Below are 18,828 nucleotides of genomic sequence, written 5' to 3'. Positions count from 1 at the left end.
ATACCCAAACCTGTGTCCCAAGGACAAATCAATCAGCAGTGTGCCCCACAGTACAGGGACCAGATTCAAGGCCACACACCCAAGACGATGAAGGTCCTGGTGCAACTGGGAGTGGGCACACTGTGCCAGGGGCACATGCACAGGGGGCCTGGGGCAGTGAGAGGGCACCTGTGGTCCAAAAGATGGGACACCCACACCAAACAACTGGTCAGGAGACCATCTCCCAAATCCTGGTAACATACCACCAGTCCCAGGACACTATGGGGATGATCCTTGCAACTGTGCTGGAGAACATAAAGCTGCAGAAGGAATACCACCAGGAGGCCATGCAGCAGTGGCAGACCCTCAATGCCACCATGGCCTCCATTGCAGGGGTACTGAAGGAACTGACCACCATCCTGCGTGCATCCTTCAACCACCAGCAGGTCCCTTCCACTAGCCACATCCCAACAGAGTCTTTCACACGTGTGGCAGCTAGTGGAAAGGAGGCCCTGCCAGAGGGCCCGCAGACCACCAGCACCTCTCCCCGTAGATGAGGAACCTCCACACAAGCGAGGACGTCCATCCAGACATCTTGCAGGCCCTGATGCCAAGACCAAGACCACTGCCAGTAAGTGACCCTCTCCTGAAGATTGTCCCTTGTCTGCCACTGACACACCCTGTTGACTGTCCACTGTCATGTCTCCATTTTCTCATGGCCATTTGGACACTGGACCTTGACTACCTACAGCTGGGAGAACAACTCTGATGATTTCTCCCACCATGACCCCACTCATCACCCATTGCGCTTGTAAATAACATTAAACACCTTTGAACACAGCTACTGCCTATGTGTCTTTATTGTAATAAGTAAAGATTTTCTGTTGTAAAACATGTCATTACATTTCAAACCATTGCCCTGCAAAAGTGTGTGAGATAGACAGAAGGAGGAGCAATATGCAGCCAGGTTGATAGTAGAGCAGACATATTCTGGATACATGTGTCAAGGGAGCCACCAGGCAAGGCAGGAACCAGAGTTACACCACACGAATGCCCTACAAATAGACCAAGACAGTGACATCTATCACGATAGGAGTCAATGTTGGCCACTTAACACACAAGCAGTGCAATGTCTCAATTCCTAGTGTGATTTGGCAGGTGGAATCTCAGACCATAGAGTCAGATCTATATTTCTCAGACATACATACCCAATGGTCCTTCCCTCACAGACGACAAAACTCAACTAAAGGCATGTTCTACAGTCAGTAACAGTTGGGTTATACATTCTCCCATTGTGAGGATAAGTATCAATACTGATGACACCACTATGTGTGGCACTACAATTGCAGTTGACAAAGCAGTAGAGGGAACATAGCACAAAAACAATAAATTCCATGAGTGATGCAACACAACAGCAGAGTGAAAATAGCACTGACATTTGAACAGAAACACCTCCTCTGATGGGTAAAATGTCCCCCCAAAAAAACTCACCCACAGGGAGAGCTGCACTCAACACCTCCAATGATGACAGACACCAGAAGGAGCTATGGCACAAGGCAGACAGGAGTACAGGTCACATAAAAAACAGTTGACACATACCTGTTTCTCATGGGAAGTATTGTTAAATTAACTCTGCTCTAGAGTCAGCTGCATCCTCATCATCTTCCTTCTCATCACTCACTGATCCCCTCCATTAGCCACTGGTCTAGCTGCCACCTCCTCTACATCCAGCAATGGGATGTGACGCCTCAGGGCCTGCTTGTGTAACATGCAGCAGACAACAATGATCTGGCAGACTTTAAGTGGTTTGTAGAATAGGGCACGTCTGGAGAAGTGTGGACAGCTGAATCGGTCCTTCAGTAGCCCGAAGGTCCTCTTGGTGACATGTCTTGTGCTGCTGTGGGCCTCACGGAAACGGTTTTCACCATCTGTAGTCGGATATCTGACAGGTGCCAGCAGCCAGGGAAGGTTAGGGTAGCCAGAGTTACCTGTGTGCAGAAAGGTAGGGCACATCTCAATACTGGTGGGGACACAGGGCAGATTGTGAAGAGAGGTGAGATTACAGGGTCACACATACTATTGTATACATACTGATGAGCCAGGCCCGGCCACTCTGTAGTTGTGCCATTATGTGTGGGATGTTGCTGTTCTACAGAATGTATGTGTCCTGCACCGAACCAGGAAACTTTGTTATAACCTGGGAGATATATTGGTCAGCGATACACACCACCTGGACATTTATGGAATAAAAGTTTTTCCGGTTCCTGTACACTTGTTCATTTATCCTGGGTGGAACCAAGGCAATGTGGGTGCCATCTATGGCCCCTATCACATGAGGGACATGTGCCAAATCGTAGAAAGCAGCTTTAACAGTGGCAAAATCTGCAAGCTGGGGGAACCTGATTTAGAAGTGCAGATGTCTGAGCAAAGCACACAATACATCCTTCAACACATTGCTGAACATCGGCTGTGACATCCCTGCTGCCAAGCCCACTGTTATCTGAAACCACTCTGTGGTAAGGAAGTGGAGAACTGACAACACAAGTACTAAGGGAGGGATGGCATAGGGATGATGTATGGCAGGCAACAGATCAGGCTCTAACTGGTTGCACAGCTCAATGATGGGCTGACGGTTCAGATGATATGTCTGTATGACGTGTCTCTCTTCCAGGGTAGCAAGGTTGACTAGGGGCCGGGACACAGGGGCATGTCTCATCATCACCATTGCACCCTATCTGAGAATAAGAGAGAAGAGAAGTCAAAAGTTGATGTATTCAATGTGTGGACATTGTCAGTCTATGCAATAGTCACTATATTTCATCCATGACGCACCTAAAATTCATCTACTAATCACTTATTGCATGTAAAATGGCAGTCGCCTGTCCTGCATGCACAGGACAGATCGAAGTGACCTCATTCTTCCAGTGTCACTCGTACAAGCAAGACCTCCACTGCGTGTGCTACTGTGTTCTGACTCTGGAAGCTAATATGCCACGTCCTGCAGGAGTTAGGGCCCCAGCCTTAACCCAAGAGGAGCTGGACAGGCTTGTGGAGGGGGTCCTACCCCTGTATGGGTAGTTGTATGGGGCACAAGAGCAGCAGGTGAGTCTTATGCCACTATCCTGTTTGATAGTGATGTGTGTGAGGATGAAAGGTGTTGGGACGAGGAAGATGGAGTGGTTGCATGGAGATGTGTGAGGAGTCTGAGCGTTAGTGATATGATGACACATGAGTGTGGTCAAAAGATGTGTCTGATGTGTGACGTCCACTGCTGACCCTGTAATGCCACTCTACATGACTTTGTCCTTGTGTCTGTGTCACCCATGGAGGTACGCTTCCTTCAGAAAAAGGGGACCCTGGGGTCCATAGCCAGTGGAGCACGCACTGCAGAAAGCAGTGGAAGGACCTGAGACGCTGGGCACGTAAGACAGCAGAGGCCCAGCTAGGGACATCCTCCCAATGAAGAGGGGTGCCCGTAGGACCCTGACAACCCTAACGGCCTGCATTTTGGTGGTGGCCTACCCTGAGGTGAATGGGCACTTGAGGGCAGCACAGCAGCCGTAAGGGGTAAGTACACAATCACTGTTATGCTTGTATGGCTTTGGGTTGACTACTAGTGGGAAGATGTATTGTAGGTCACTGGTATTTGCACGCAGACTATGGGTATCAGCCACCCTGGCAGCATTGGTTTCATAGATGTGTGCCCATACCATGCAGACAGTGACTCATGAGGGCAGTTACTTTCAGTTTGGGATTAGTGTGGTCACCCTCAACAAGGTTTAAGAGTTCAGCTCTTAACATCAGCATCAGTGTACCTGAGGTGTCAGGGCATTGCCATCTGTTTCAGCCTACCACTGAGACAGGGGTTAATAGAGAGTCCCTAGTCAGCTGCCATGTAATGTATGTGTAAATAGCCACAGTTGGCCCAGATGGCACTGTGCTATTTGTCAGTGGATTAGTGGGAATGCTACCTACCCATACAGGATTCTGTTGAGTAAGGAGTACAGGAAATGTCTCCATACACGACCATGAGAATGTGCCAGGCACTGGGCAAGTGTGACTAGTATGACCCTCATCAAGTACATGAGTGCTACTGTTCCACCATCAGCAGTTTACATCTGCATTGCTGTAGTATCCCCCAGGGTGTCCTACTGTTGTTGCATGTATAGGTTATGGCATGGCCTGCCCTGGCATAGCAGCAGATAATGATGTTTGTACTCTGTGTGAATTTAGTTTTGGTATTGACCCATTGCACCTTGTCTTTCTTTGCCACCCTCCCTCTCTCTCCTCCTCTGTCTTTGTGTGCATCAGCATCATCAGACGAAGGAGAAGGGGCCCCGGCGAGTGGGGAAGCTACAGCCCACAGGACCCAGGAGGCAGTTACCAGCGGAGCCTAGGGGACCAGTGCGATGAAGGGTGAGCGGAGTGCCACGGGGAGACAGGATCAACAACAACATCTTCTGATTCCTCCTCCGATGGGCACTCCCTGGTGGTGGCAGACCCGTTCGGGACCATCCCAGCACCATCCTTGTCCACCACCTCCCTTATCAGCACTGCCCTACCTGTAGCTCTCCACCCATTAGCCCATGCCCGCTCACCCAGGAGGCTGGGCATCTCCTTCACCATAGGCACCTCTGCCCCTACCCCAGTCAGCCCTGCTGCCTCAATGAGGAGGCTATTGACCTCCTGAGGTCCATCTCTGTGGGGCAGTCAACCATCGTGAATGCCATCCAGGGTCTGGCATCACAGATGCAGTAGTCCAATGCCTACCTTGAAGGCATTCGCAGTGCCCTGGCTGCCCTGCAGAGATCCTTTCAGGCTCTGGCCTCCTCATTGATGGCAGACAGTGTCCCTTCTTCTTCCGTACCCCCCCAACTACCTGTTCCAAATCCCACAGCTCTCTCCCCTCACCCATCCAAGGCACACCTTCATATCAACATGCATCCACATCAACAGACACGGTTCGCAAGGACAAACACAAGCACCGCAAAAGACACCACTGCCATGCACACACACAAAAGACACATGCAGGCACATGCATGCACAACAACATCCTTTCCCTACACAGACTCCCCCACCACCTCCCCCGTCACAGACACTACACCACTCATTCCTGCAGTCACCACATCATCACTACCAGACCCTGCCACAAAGTGCCCTCATTCCCACCATCACGCAATAGCAGACCCCAATACATGCACCCCATACACCACAACATACATTCACACATCCACCCTGCCATCTCCCTGAATCTCCTCCCCCTCCTCCCAGTACACCTGAACACCCACACTCATCCACCCAACAGTCACACAGCACACACATGGCATCCACGCTCGCACCTGCACCCAAGGCACCCCACTGTACACACCTCACAACCACTACCACTCCCTCCACTCCTTAACGTTTATCCCAAGACGAACCTTGTGCCCCTAAAAAACATTTCCTTCAAGAATTTTCCCTGTTCCCTTCCACTGACACAGTCCCTGGTCCCCCCAAGCGCCCTGTTACCCTCCCAAGACCCTTGTCTTCCACGCCCCAGTCCTCCCAAGGTCTCCCTGGTACAAGCCATGCCCCTCCCCCACCTAAGACTTCTACCCCCACAAAGTCCAAGATTACCCCTCCCAAAAGTCAAACCCAAGCCCCCCAAAAATCGAAGTCTAATCCTAAACCCCCCAACCCAAACTAAAAGACCCCCCTCCAAACCTAAACCTAAGGACCCCCTTCAAAACCCAAGCCCCCACCACCAAGATGCAATTAATTGTGACGCAGGCTGGCTGACCGTTCTTTGAAGCGGACTGAGACTTTTGTGGTTGAAGTTGTTTGTTTTTTGAGACATCATATATATATATATATATATATATATACAGGGAGTGCAGAATTATTAGGCAAGTTGTATTTTTGAGGATTAATTTTATTATTGAACAACAACCATGTTCTCAATGAACCCAAAAAACTCATTAATATCAAAGCTGAATATTTTTGGAAGTAGTTTTTAGTTTGTTTTTAGTTTTAGCTATGTTAGGGGGATATCTGTGTGTGCAGGTGACTATCACTGTGCATAATTATTAGGCAACTTAACAAAAAAAAATATATACCCATTTCAATTATTTATTATTGAAACCAATATAACATCTCAACATTCACAAATATACATTTCTGACATTCAAAAACAAAACAGAAACAAATCAGTGACCAATATAGCCACCTTTCTTTGCAAGGACACTCAAAAGCCTGCCATCCATGGATTCTGTCAGTGTTTTGATCTGTTCACCATCAACATTGCGTGCAGCAGCAACCACAGCCTCCCAGACACTGTTCAGAGAGGTGTACTGTTTTCCCTCCTTGTAAATCTCACATTTGATGATGGACCACAGGTTCTCAATGGGGTTCAGATCAGGTGAACAAGGAGGCCATGTCATTAGATTTCCTTCTTTTATACCCTTTCTTGCCAGCCACGCTGTGGAGTACTTGGACGCGTGTGATGGAGCATTGTCCTGCATGAAAATCATGTTTTTCTTGAAGGATGCAGACTTCTTCCTGTACCACTGCTTGAAGAAGGTGTCTTCCAGGAACTGGCAGTAGGACTGGGAGTTGAGCTTGACTCCATCCTCAACCCGAAAAGGCCCCACAAGCTCATCTTTGATGATACCAGCCCAAACCAGTACTCCACCTCCACCTTGCTGGCGTCTGAGTCGGACTGGAGCTCTCTGCCCTTTACCAATCCAGCCACGGGCCCATCCATCTGGCCCATCAAGACTCACTCGCATTTCATCAGTCCATAAAACCTTAGAAAAATCAGTCTTGAGATATTTCTTGGCCCAGTCTTGACGTTTCAGCTTGTGTGTCTTGTTCAGTGGTGGTCGTCTTTCAGCCTTTCTTACCTTGGCCATGTCTCTGAGTATTGCACACCTTGTGCTTTTGGGCACTCCAGTGATGTTGCAGCTCTGAAATATGGCCAAACTGGTGGCAAGTGGCATCGTGGCAGCTGCACGCTTGACTTTTCTCAGTTCATGGGCAGTTATTTTGCGCCTTGGTTTTTCCACACGCTTCTTGCAACCCTGTTGACTATTTTGAATGAAACGCTTGATTGTTCGATGATCACGCTTCAGAAGCTTTGCAATTTTAAGAGTGCTGCATCCCTCTGCAAGATATCTCACTATTTTTGACTTTTCTGAGCCTGTCAAGTCCTTCTTTTGACCCATTTTGCCAAAGGAAAGGAAGTTGCCTAATAATTATGCACACCTGATATAGGGTGTTGATGTCATTAGACCACACCCCTTCTCATTACAGAGATGCACATCACCTAATATGCTTAATTGGTAGTAGGCTTTCGAGCCTATACAGCTTGGAGTAAGACAACATGCATAAAGAGGATGATGTGGTCAAAATACTCATTTGCCTAATAATTCTGCACTCCCTGTATATACAGATACATATGTATATATATATATATATATATATATATATATATATATACATATATATCAAGAAACCTAACAATAAAGCACACAGCTTTGGATGGCATTCCCTGTTGCTGATAGAAAATGCATATAGTGGCACACAGATACACATTTATGATGGAATTGATATTCAAACAAATACACAATGATATAGTAGTATTGAATGCATCTATTTGCAATATGTCAATAGCCATTAACTCGAAAAACACTTTGGTGGTCATTACAACCCTGGCGGTCGGTGTTAAAGCCGCGGTAAAACCGCAAACAGGCCGGCGGAAAAAAATGGAATCACGACCGTGGGGGAAACCGCCAACAAAGACAGCCACTTTAACACTCAGACCGCCACGGCGGTACAAACAAACAGCTTGGCGGTCACTGCCAACAGACCGGTGGAGGACAATGTATCGCCCACAGTATCACAACCTACCAATCTGCCACCTTTTCTGGGGCAGATTCACCGTGGACAAAAATATGGCGGAAACAGGACTTCGAAGGGAAAAAGCTCACCTCTACACACCCCACGAGGAATCAGAACGCCATGGAACCTGAGCTCCAGATCCTGCCAGCCCCTATCTTCTTGCTCCTCTACCAGGAGCACGAACGCCTGCGGCGAAGACAACGGTGAGTACTGCACCTACGATACAGGGGGAGGGAGGGAAAAAAAAGGGACACACACATGCAATACGCAACACCCCCACCCCCACCCTCACCCACGACAACACAGACACTAATACAGCATGATACATTACAGTTACACCCACCAATCCCCCTGGAAGAATGCAAAGACCAAAGAAAATGAGTGTAACCATTGTAATATATTAAAATTCTGTGGAACACTGGGCCCACACGGTATGGGCGAGGCCCACACTCAATCCCCGAACATGACGGAGAGAACACTGCAGGGGCATCAGATAGCAATAAAACAGGCACCTCAGGGGGAAGGGAAAGGGGGGGCACCTCAGCCGGTTGAGTGCACGACGCCAAATCCACGAGGGGGCCACATGCCCACTGTTCCATCCTAGGGAGTGCAAAGCTACAGTCTCTCAAGTCTCTACAGTGGGTGGGTTGCCCACTGTTCTATCCTGGGGAGTGCAAAGCCACAGTCTCTCAAGTCTCTACAGTGGGTGGTTTGCCCACTGTTCCATCCTGGGGAGTTGGGGAGTGCAAAGCCACAGTCTCTCAAGTGTCTACAGTGGGTGGGTTGCCCACTGTTCAATCCTGGGGTGTGCAAAGCCACAGTCTCTCAAGTCTCTACAGTGGGTGGTTTGCACACAGTTCAATCCTGGGGAGTACAAAGCCACAGTCTCTCAAGTCTCTATAGTGGGTGGTTTGCCCACTGTTCCATCCTGGGGAGTGCAAAGCCACAGTCTCTCAAGTGGATGCCTTTCTCCACTGGTTCTGGAGGGGGCTTGGTGCCCAGAGTGCTTCATCCTGCCAAGGACAGAGGTAGTGGATGTGATACTCCACTGGTTCTGGAGGGGGGGCTTGGTGCCCAGAGTGCTTCATCCTGCTCGTGACAGACTCAGTAGCGTCAGTGCCCTTGGCGCTCATGGGCCAGCGGTGCTTGTTGTGGCAGTGCCCTGTTCAGCGGTGCTTGTGGCGGCGGTGCCCTGGTCAGCGGTGCTTGTGGCGGCGGTGGCCTGTTCAGCACTGGTGCTTGTGGCGGCGGGGTCCTTTGCAGTGACTCAGCTGCTGGCGGTCCTGTCTGGGCCAGCAAGGCTGGTGCTGGCAGTCCTTCATGGCCCAGCGGGGCTGGTGCTGGCGGTCCTGTCTGCCCCAGCGGGGCTGGTGCTGGCGGTCCAGTCTGGCCCAGCGGGGCTGGTGCTGGCGGTGGCCTCCTGGACAGCAGGGTTGGTGGTGGTGGCCTCCTGGGCAGCGGGGATGATGGCGGTCACCTCCTGGGCAGCTGGGCTGGTGCTGGCGAGGCCTCCTGGGCAGCAGGGCTGGTGGCGGTGGCCTCCTGGGCAGCGGGGATGATGGCGGTCGCCAGCTGGGCTGGTGGCGGTGGCCTCCTGGGCAGCAGGGCTGGTGGCGGTGGCCTCTCCTGGGCAGCGGGGATGATGGTGGTCGCCTCCTGGGCAGCTGGGCTGGTGGCAGTGGCCTCCTGGGCAGCAGGGCTGGTGGCGGTAGCCTCCTGGGCAGCGGGGATGATGGCGGTGGCCTCATGGGCAGCTGGGCTGGTGGCGGTGGCCTCCTGGGCAGCAGGGGTGGTGGCGGTGGCCTCCTGGGCAGCAGGGCTGGTGTGGGTGACCTCCTGGGCAGCAGGGCTGGTGGCGTCGCCTCCTGGGCAGCTGGGCGGGCGCTGAGGGTGGCCTCCTGGGCAGCGGGGATGAGGGCGGTCTTCTCAGCCGTGCTGCTCTTCCCAGACTTGCTGACTTTCTTGTGGCCCTTCCCCACCTTGGAAGGTGTTGCAGCTAACTCCACACTCCCACATGTACCCCTGGGAGCGGCTTTGGTGGCTGGAGTCATCTCCTGTCCCGCCGGGCACTGGCCAACTTTTGATGCTTCACAGGTTGGGGACTGTCCGTGCTGTGGCTCCGTGCCACACTGGCTGCCCTGGTGGCCAGTGCACTCCAGATTCCGGTGACTACAGGCACCATTGGCCCTGGAGATGTTGTGGTTGAGGTGCTAGGTTGGGACCCGGAGAGTCGGGCCCTAGGAGACGGACGGGGTGGGGGAGGTGAGGGAAAGAGGTCAAGGTTGGACAGGAAAAGTTTCTTGGGAACACTGGGATGGGTAGCTGGAGGGGGTTTGGGAGTGGAGGAAGAGGTTGTGGTTGTAGGAGGTGTTCGTTTGGTGACTTTGGGTGAAGGTGCATGCGCTGGAGGCTGTCGTGAGGTGGATGGATGTTGGGTGGGTGTGTGCCTGCGTTTGTGTATCTTGGGAGGTGGCGTCACAGACACACTGGGAGAGGACACAAGGGACGTGTGAATGGCAGTGGGGGTGGTGACTGCACGTGATCGGGGTGTGGTGGTGGGTGTACTGGTGATGGAAGTAGTGGCTGTAGATGTAGTGCATGCAGGTGTGAGTGTAGACGAGACTGGGAGGGAGGAAGGAGAGGAGGAGGAGGGGGACACAGTGAAGGCAGTGGATGTTGGTGTGTCTGCATGTGTGTGATGCTTGCATGAGTGCCTGTGGGATGTGTGGTGCTTGTGTTTACCAGAGCTTCCCTTGTGTGTTGACGTGTGTGCATGCTGGTCTGAAGGTGTGCTTGGGATGGGCTGAGGTACAGGGGACTGGGTCTGGGTGGAGGAAGTTGGAGGGGGGAGGCTAGAGACAGGGACAATGGCTGCCATCAGTGCTGAGGCCAGAGTCTGAAAAGCTCACTGAAAGGCCGCCTGACCAGAATGAATGTTCTCCAGGAATGCATTTGTTCGTTGCAACTGCCTTTCTACACCCTGGATGGCATTCAAAATGGTAGACTTCCCAACAGTGAGGGACCTGAGGAGGTCAATGGCCTCCTCACTGAGGGCAGCAGGGCTGACTGGGGCAGGGCCTGAGGTGCCTGGGGCGAAGGTGATGCTCACCCTCCTGGGTGAGCGGGCACGGGGCAAAGGCTGAGGGGCTGCTGGGAGGGCGGTGCTGGTAGGGGGATGGCATCTGTACCTGTAGATGCAGGGAGCACACAAGTTGGTTGACTTTGTGCTCGCTGTTGTCCTTCACAGGTACCATCCGCTGGAACATGTGAGGAGATGGCGGCATCCTCCGGTGTACAGACTGCTGGTGGACCTGTCGACAATGGAGGAAAGACCTACAGGCTTGATCATGCCACAATCCTAGAACTGTTTGCCCAGCTGGAGCCAGACCTGATGTCAGCTATCTGCCATCCCACAGGAATCCCCCCTCAAGTGCAGGTGCTGTCAGTACTCCATTTCCTAGCAAGTGTGTCTTTTCAAACTACAGTGGCCATAGCATCAGGGATGTCCCAGCCTATGTTTTCCAACGTGTTGTCCAGAGTGTTGTCTGCCCTGCTGAAACACATGCAGAGCTACATTGTTTTCTCTCAGGTGGAGGATTTACCTACAGTGAAAGGTGACTTCTATGCCCTGGGACATATCCCCAACATCATAGGTGTCATTGATGGGACACATGTGGCTTTGGTACCCCCCGCGCAGGAGTGAACAGGTGTACAGAATGTGCAGATGGTGTGTTTGGCAGACCAGTACATCTCCCATGTTAATGCCAAATTCCCTGGCTCAGTGCATGACACTTACATCCTGCGGAATAGCAGCATCCCTTATGTGATGGGTCAACTCCAGAGGCACCGTGTGTGGCTATTAGGTGAGCACCTGGAAGCAAGTCAGTGGGAATGGTTGTCTGGGTCTGGGGATATCCCTCCAGGTAAGTGTGTGTCTAACAGTTGTCCCTCGCCATTTGCAGGTGACTCTGGTTACCCCAACCTGTCATGGCTACTGACCCCAGTGAGGAATCCCAGGACAAGGGCAGAGTAGTGCTACAATGAGGCCCATGGGCGAACTCGGTGGATAATAGAGCGGACCTTCGACCTCCTGAAGGCCTGGTTCAGGTGCCTCCATATGACAGGTGGATCCCTATTCTACTCACTGAAGAAGGTGTGCCAGATCATCGTGGCCTGCTGTATGCTTCACAACTTAGCTTTGCAACGACAGGCGCCTTTTCTACAGGAGGATGGTCCAGATGGCGGTGCTGTTGCAGCTGTGGAGCTGTGGACAGTAAAGACGAGGAAGCAGAAGAAGAGGACATCGACAACAGTAACTCGGTGATCCTGCAATATTTCCAGTGAGACACAGGTAAGAATACAAACCTGCCTACTACATGTACTTTAACACTACTACCTCTCTACTGTCTGTCGTTTTCACCCAGTGTATGGTCACTGAGTTGTCACTTTCCCTTACGATTTCACAGATGTGGGTCCCACAGTGTGACATCTGCTTTGTTTCCTCATGGACTAGAGCTGTGTGACATAGGTATGTTGACATTAAATTTGAAAGAGCATTTTGACACTGTAATTGCTAATACACTATTTTGAAATCACAGACTGACTCCAGATTGTTTTGTGCTTCAAGGGTGTTTATTTAAGTGCTCAATTATGGAGGGGGTTGTAAAATGGTGAGGGGTGATGGTGGAGGAATGTCCATGGCAGAGTCCAGTCTAATAGTCTCACAGGTGCATTGTCCCAAATGGGCATAGGAAGTGGAGCTGGGGCAGTTTGAGGATGGACAGGGTGACAAAGTGGGACAGAAAGATGACATTGAGGGTGGTCTAATTTCTTGGCGGGGGTCTTGGCATCGTTCTCTGTCTTTGTCCTGGATCCCAGGGACCGTTTGCGGGGTGTTTCTCCCTCTGCAGGGGGTGGAGTGCTGGTGTGGGGGTCCTGTGGCGGTGCCTCCTGTCCACTAGCGCTGGCGGGGTGGTGGGCAGTTCATCGTCCAGGCTAGTGTCAGGGGCCCCTTGTTGTGCCACAGTGTCCCTCCTGGTGTTGAGTACTTCCTTCAGCACCCCTACGATGGTGCCCAGGGTGGAATTGATGGATCTGAGTTCCTCCCTGAAGCCCAAATACTGTTCCTTCTGCAGGCGCTGGGTCTCCTGAAACATGGCCAGTACCGTTGCCATCGTCTCCTGGGATTGGTGGTAGGCTCCCATGATGTTGGAGAGGGCCTCGTGGAGAGTGGATTCCCTTGGCCTGTCCTCCCCCTGTCGCACAACAGCCCTCCCAGTTCCCCTGTGTTCCTGGGCCTCCGTCCCCTGGACCGTTTGCCCACTAACACTGCCCCCAGGTCCCTGTTGTTATTGGGGTGGTGGGTTAGCCTGGGTTCCCTGTAGTGGTGGACACACTGCTGATTGACGTGTCCCGGGGACAGAGGTATGGACCCGCTGGGTGGGTGCTGTGCGGGTGTTTCAAGAGGGGGGAGCTCTGTAGTGGCCTGTGACTGTGTCAGGGGAACCGACTGTCCCAATGTCCCGATGGGCCAGGCTGGTCATCTAGATCCAGTTGGACAGAGCTGCTGTCATCACTGTGGGCCTCTTCTGTTGGTGGTGTGGACATGTGTGGACCCTCCTGTCCGGTGACGTTGGGTAGGGGTCCTGCAGGGGTATAAAAGGATGTTTATTACATCTGTGTGTGCCATGGTGTGCAATAGGTGGGTGACCGTGTACCCCAGTGCTTGCACTCCTGTGTGGGACCTTGTGTGATGGTGGTTTAGGGGGGTGTATGGGTATGTGCAGTGGCCATGCTTTGTTGATGGGTGTCCATGCTTTGTTGATGCATGCAGGGCTTGGTGTTAGGATGTGTGGTTAGTGATGTTGGGACATTGGTGAGGAGTTGGAGTGATGGGGGTGAGGGTGGGGGTATGTGATGGCATGCAGGTAAGGTGGGGGATGTAATAGTTAGGATTTGACTTACCAAAGTCCATTCCTCCATCTACTCCTGCGAGGCCCTCAGGATGCAGAATCGCCAAGACCTGCTCCTCCCATGTTGTTAGTTGTGGACCACGGAACGCACCTTCCCCCGTAGGTCGTTCCACCTCTTCCTGATGTCATCCCTATTTCTTGGGTGCTGTCCCACTGCGTTAACCCTGTCCACTATTCTGCGCCATAGCTCCATCTTCTTAGCTATGGAGGTGTGCTGTACCTGTGATCCGAATAGCTGTGGCTCTACCCAGACAATTTCCTCAACCATGACCCTGAGCTCCTCCGCAGAGAACTTGGGGTGTCTTTGCCGTGCCATGGGGTGGGGTGGGTGATGTGTGGGGTGGTGTGTGTAGTGATAAGTGGGGTGATATTTAGTGGTGTGTTGTGTGAGGTGCGTGGAAGTTATGTGGGTGATGGTATTGTGTGCCTGTGGATGCTTGGTAGTTGTTTGTGGTGTCTCTCTCTGTAATTGTGGTCGTAGGGGTTTGTGGGTGTGTGTTTTATATTGTAATGGGTGTGTGGGAGTGGTGTGTGTATGTGTATCAGGTGTGTGTATTTTGAATTGTCCAATGTGGCTGTGTTTTGTAAACATGTGTGTATTTTGAGCGCGGCGGTGTGTACCGCCAATGGAATACTGCGGTTGAAAGACCGCCGCGTGGATTCGTGTGTCGTGATAGTGTGGGTGTATTTCTGTTGGCGTGACGGTGGAGGTTTTATTTTCGCCAGTTTACACTGATTTTTGGTGTGGCGGACTTGTGTGGGTGTCTGAATTTTGGCGGATTCCGAGCTGTGGGTCATAATAGCTGTGGCGGATTTCCGCGGCCGCAGCGGTGTGTTGGCGGATTTCTGCACGGCGGTAAGCGGCATTTACCGCCAATGTTGTAATGACCACCATATTGTGCTTCCTCTACTCCCTGCTGTATTCCAAGATATCTGCTTGGTAATAAAAATGAAAGGATGCCCTTATTACAGAATTGGTTTCCCATTGAGCAACAGTACTAAAGACAAAAAAGAAGTACAACTATGGCAATAATGATACCTATGGTGCTAGAACTAAGCTCTACAGCCATCCTGTTGGTAGCCAGGACCACAGCCAGGACCAGTCCCCTGAATCAGTCATTTTCTCTGCTCTTTTGAATATTTGAACTGCCTGCTTAATTTGTGCTACATCACTTGCTATTTTTCCACATTTATTCTCAAAATAGTGTTGTATAGCTATTTTAGCCTTATTTTATATATGTTGTTTTAGCTACCTAGGCCTGCAGCTGTGCACTTTCACCTAGATACATTTTCTTCAGCATGGTTTTATTTTTCTAGCAAAAGCCACTTTTGCAGTGCTGTTTTATTATTTCCATCACATTGTCCTTTCGTCTAGGAAAACATTGCGTTCTTAGCAGAGGCTCTGTGCTCTTTCCAAGGGTACAGTTAGATAGGATTGCCTACAAATGTGGTATGCTGTTTCTCCAGCCTTCACAAAAAGGGAGGACTATTTCTTATAATGTTAGCTGTTTTTTTATAAGAACACCCTTTTGTCCCAAACACATTAGAGGGAGATTCCAGCCAGATGACCACAACTGTATGTTGATTGCTGATTGCTTCGCTACAGCTACCTGCTTAGATGGCCAAACCCCTGATCCATATGGGGACGGTGTCTTTCTAGACTACAGGCCTCATCTCCAGGTATCAGGGATGATGTTCTCCCAGGGGAAACCCAAAGGACAGATTAGGCTTAGTTTGCTGTGCTCATACTTAGCGTAGGCAGAAGAATTATAGATCCATACCCCTTTTGACAGTATGGTAGGACTGTTTTTGTGTTCTACACTTCTGGTCACATGCTTTTTTTATTGTGTTTTATCAACCTCGTTATTGCTATACATACGTTTTTATCTAAGATGCAGTTATTTTCCTTGGAAGGCTGGAGGAAACAGGGTTCATTATCCCTGGCGGACAATGATATCCACCATCGTCAGGCTGCCTGTCGGCGGTAGCCTTGCGGTGGCCCTCCCTTGTTCATAATATGGAGGTACAGACCGCGATGCCGGTGGCGGTATTTACCGCCGCCACCGGCATGGCAGTCTGAACCGCAGTGATCATAATGAGGGCCTAAGTGTCAGCAATGCAAAGGCACGCAGTGTGCTGTCATCTGCTTCTCCTCATGGTCCGAAGTTGTCTTATTCAGGGGCGGTTTCATGAACCTGCTGTGTCCTCTTCAGTCTTGTTTTCTGCTGGTGCACACCGTTACCTTTCTTCAAGACTTTGTTGTGTGCTTCACTCAACAGCATCAGTTGGTGTCATCATCCTTGTGACACTTGGTGATGGGCCTTCAGCATGGCTCCTGGAAGAGGTCAAGTCTGTGTTCCTCTTTTCTGACACGTCACGCAGCTCCTCTGGTGGCAGATGTTAATCAGTTACTGGTGCTTCCTTCTCAGGCACTGTTGGCGTATCTCTGCATTTTGCCCCATGAATCCACTCAGGACGTCCCTCTATTTTCACTGTAGTCTGTGTTGCCAGGAACATAGGGTGTGGTCCCGTCCACCAGAAGTAAGAGAAACATCCTTTATTTTTCTTACCATTACCATGTCTCCAGCTTTAAAAGGGTGTGTGGGCTCTTAGGAGAGATAGGGCAAAGCTACCTTCACCTGGAGATGGTGACAACCGTACAGCACGGTCTCAAATGTTTTCATTAATCCACAGCAGTGCTGCTTGAGACACTGTGAGAGGCAACCTCACCCCAATGACAGAGGCTGCCCCATCAGTACCTCATGGGGGGGATGAAAGAGTTGTTCTGAACAGCGTCACCCTTATGGCATGCAGCATGCAAGGCAGAGCATCAGGCTCTAAAGGCCTGTTGCATCAGTTGTCTTGGCTAATCTATTTTTTTATTGTGAAGTTCATCTGTTCCATCTGACCTGAAATTTGGGGGTGGTAAGGGGCATGCAGTTTCCACTCTATTTCCAGTCAGTCACACATTTTTTGCACAACTGCAGCCAGAAACTCACCCTCTCTGTTGCTATTTATGCCCTGCGGGACCCCAAACTTGGGTATGATATCTCTCATCAAGCATTGCACAACAGTTGCTGCATCATTCTTCCTTGTGGGAAACACTTCCACCCATTTTGAAAACCGATCCACACACACAAGCAAATATTTCAATCCATTCACTGGGGGCATATATGCAAAGTCAACCTGCATGTTGGTAAAATGACCCTGTGGTACTGGCAAGTGATCATTTGTTGCGTGGGACCAATCCTTAGAATATTGGGCACAGACAAGACATTGAGAACAGAATTGTGCAGTGAACGGTGTTATCCCCATTGCAAACCATTCCGTCTAATTATCTCATTCATCCACCTTGTGCCATATGTGTGTGTCAATGCGTAAGCCTTGTAAGGGGAAGGAACATACTACATGTGACCACAGGCCTTCCATCACAGTCAACCCATAATCCCTCTTCATTTTGCTCACATCCTGCATCAATCCACACTCTTACCTCATCTGGTGTTGTAAACCATTGAGCTTCCTTCACATCAGCTAGCAGCAACTGTCTCCGAATTAACTGAATTTTCAGTATACTTTTCACCATTGAAGGCACCATCTGCACTGGCTGTAACATGCTCTCTCTTGCTGCTGTGCCAGCCATAGCATTACCTCTGGCTGTCTTAGTATTAGCTCCTGTGTGGACCTCACACTTTATTACCGGTGTCCTCAGGGGTAGTAGTATTGCTTTTAACAACTTCTTTACTAAAGGACCATTTTGAATAGGACACTCTGCTGCTGTTATGAAATCAAAAGTTGGCCAAAATCATTGACAATTCATAAAGCATAATGAGAGTCAGTGTAAATAAATGTTAACAGTTTTCGCTTCAGCTAGGATGCATGCTCTTATTACAGCATACAGCTGAGCTTTCTGGGCTGATGTGCCAGGTGGCAGAGCTGGGCTTTCGAGTATGGTGTTGTAATAGCATACCCTGTTCTGTAATCAGTGTTGGTTAGTCTGCTGGAGGAACCATCAGTGTACCACTAGTACTCTGCCTTTTCTAATGGTGTCTGCTGTAAGTTTAGTCTTGGTGTGGTGCATGTATCTACAACCTCAACACAGTCATGGCCGGGGGTCTCATCAGGATCACATATTGCATGTGATAATGTTGCCATATTAATAGGTGGGCATCCTTTAATGTTGATATTCATGTTAGTCAACACCCTGACCTCATAATATGTGCTCCTGGCCACCGAAAAGTGTGTTGCGGCAGATGACAACAACAACTGTACCGAATGTGCCACATAAACAATACAAGGATAGTCCAACACAATGGGAGCTGTCCTCTGCACCATCACAGCTGCCGCGGCAACCACTCTCAAACAAGCCGGATGCCTAATCACTGCTGAAGGCAAAGGCACAGAGTAGTATGCCACTGGACATGTTCCAGAGCTATGCTGCTGTGTCAGCACACCATTTGTAATGATATTTGGAAGGGCTGTTTGTAATCAGGCAGCCCAAATGTCTCTTTCAGTTTTTTGAAACAGTCTGCCAGTTCATTAGTCCGTACAATGTTGTTGGGCGCATCTTTTAGTGTACATTGTCTCAAGATGTCATCATAGATCTGTACTCAGGTATCCACTGGTGGCAGTAGTTCATCATCCTCAGGAAGGACATCATTCCTTTCTTTTTTTTTTTCTCGTCCTCATATTTCTTATAGTACTTCCATTGTGACCAGACCCGAAATGTACTCCAATCCCTACTGGATCAGACGAAAGGCCAGCCTCATCTGGAAGACCAGTAGTGGGAGGGTGGGAGAAACTGTATACCGCCCTTCCATTTGAAATAATCATTGGACAATATGCCTAAGAGCTAGTGCTCGGAGAAAACCAATTCACCCAGGATTGTCATAACTCTTTAACATTATTGGGTCCAGTTCTACAGAGATCTAATTGACAAATTTTCATTGCGGCATCCACCGATTCCCACCACGTTGGAGGAATAGAAGAAATCCAATGCCTG

The sequence above is a fragment of the Pleurodeles waltl genome, chromosome 1_1 (assembly GCF_031143425.1).
Source record: "Pleurodeles waltl isolate 20211129_DDA chromosome 1_1, aPleWal1.hap1.20221129, whole genome shotgun sequence".
Taxonomy (NCBI): Eukaryota; Metazoa; Chordata; class Amphibia; order Caudata; family Salamandridae; genus Pleurodeles; species Pleurodeles waltl.
This window is presented reverse-complemented; position numbering follows the sequence as displayed.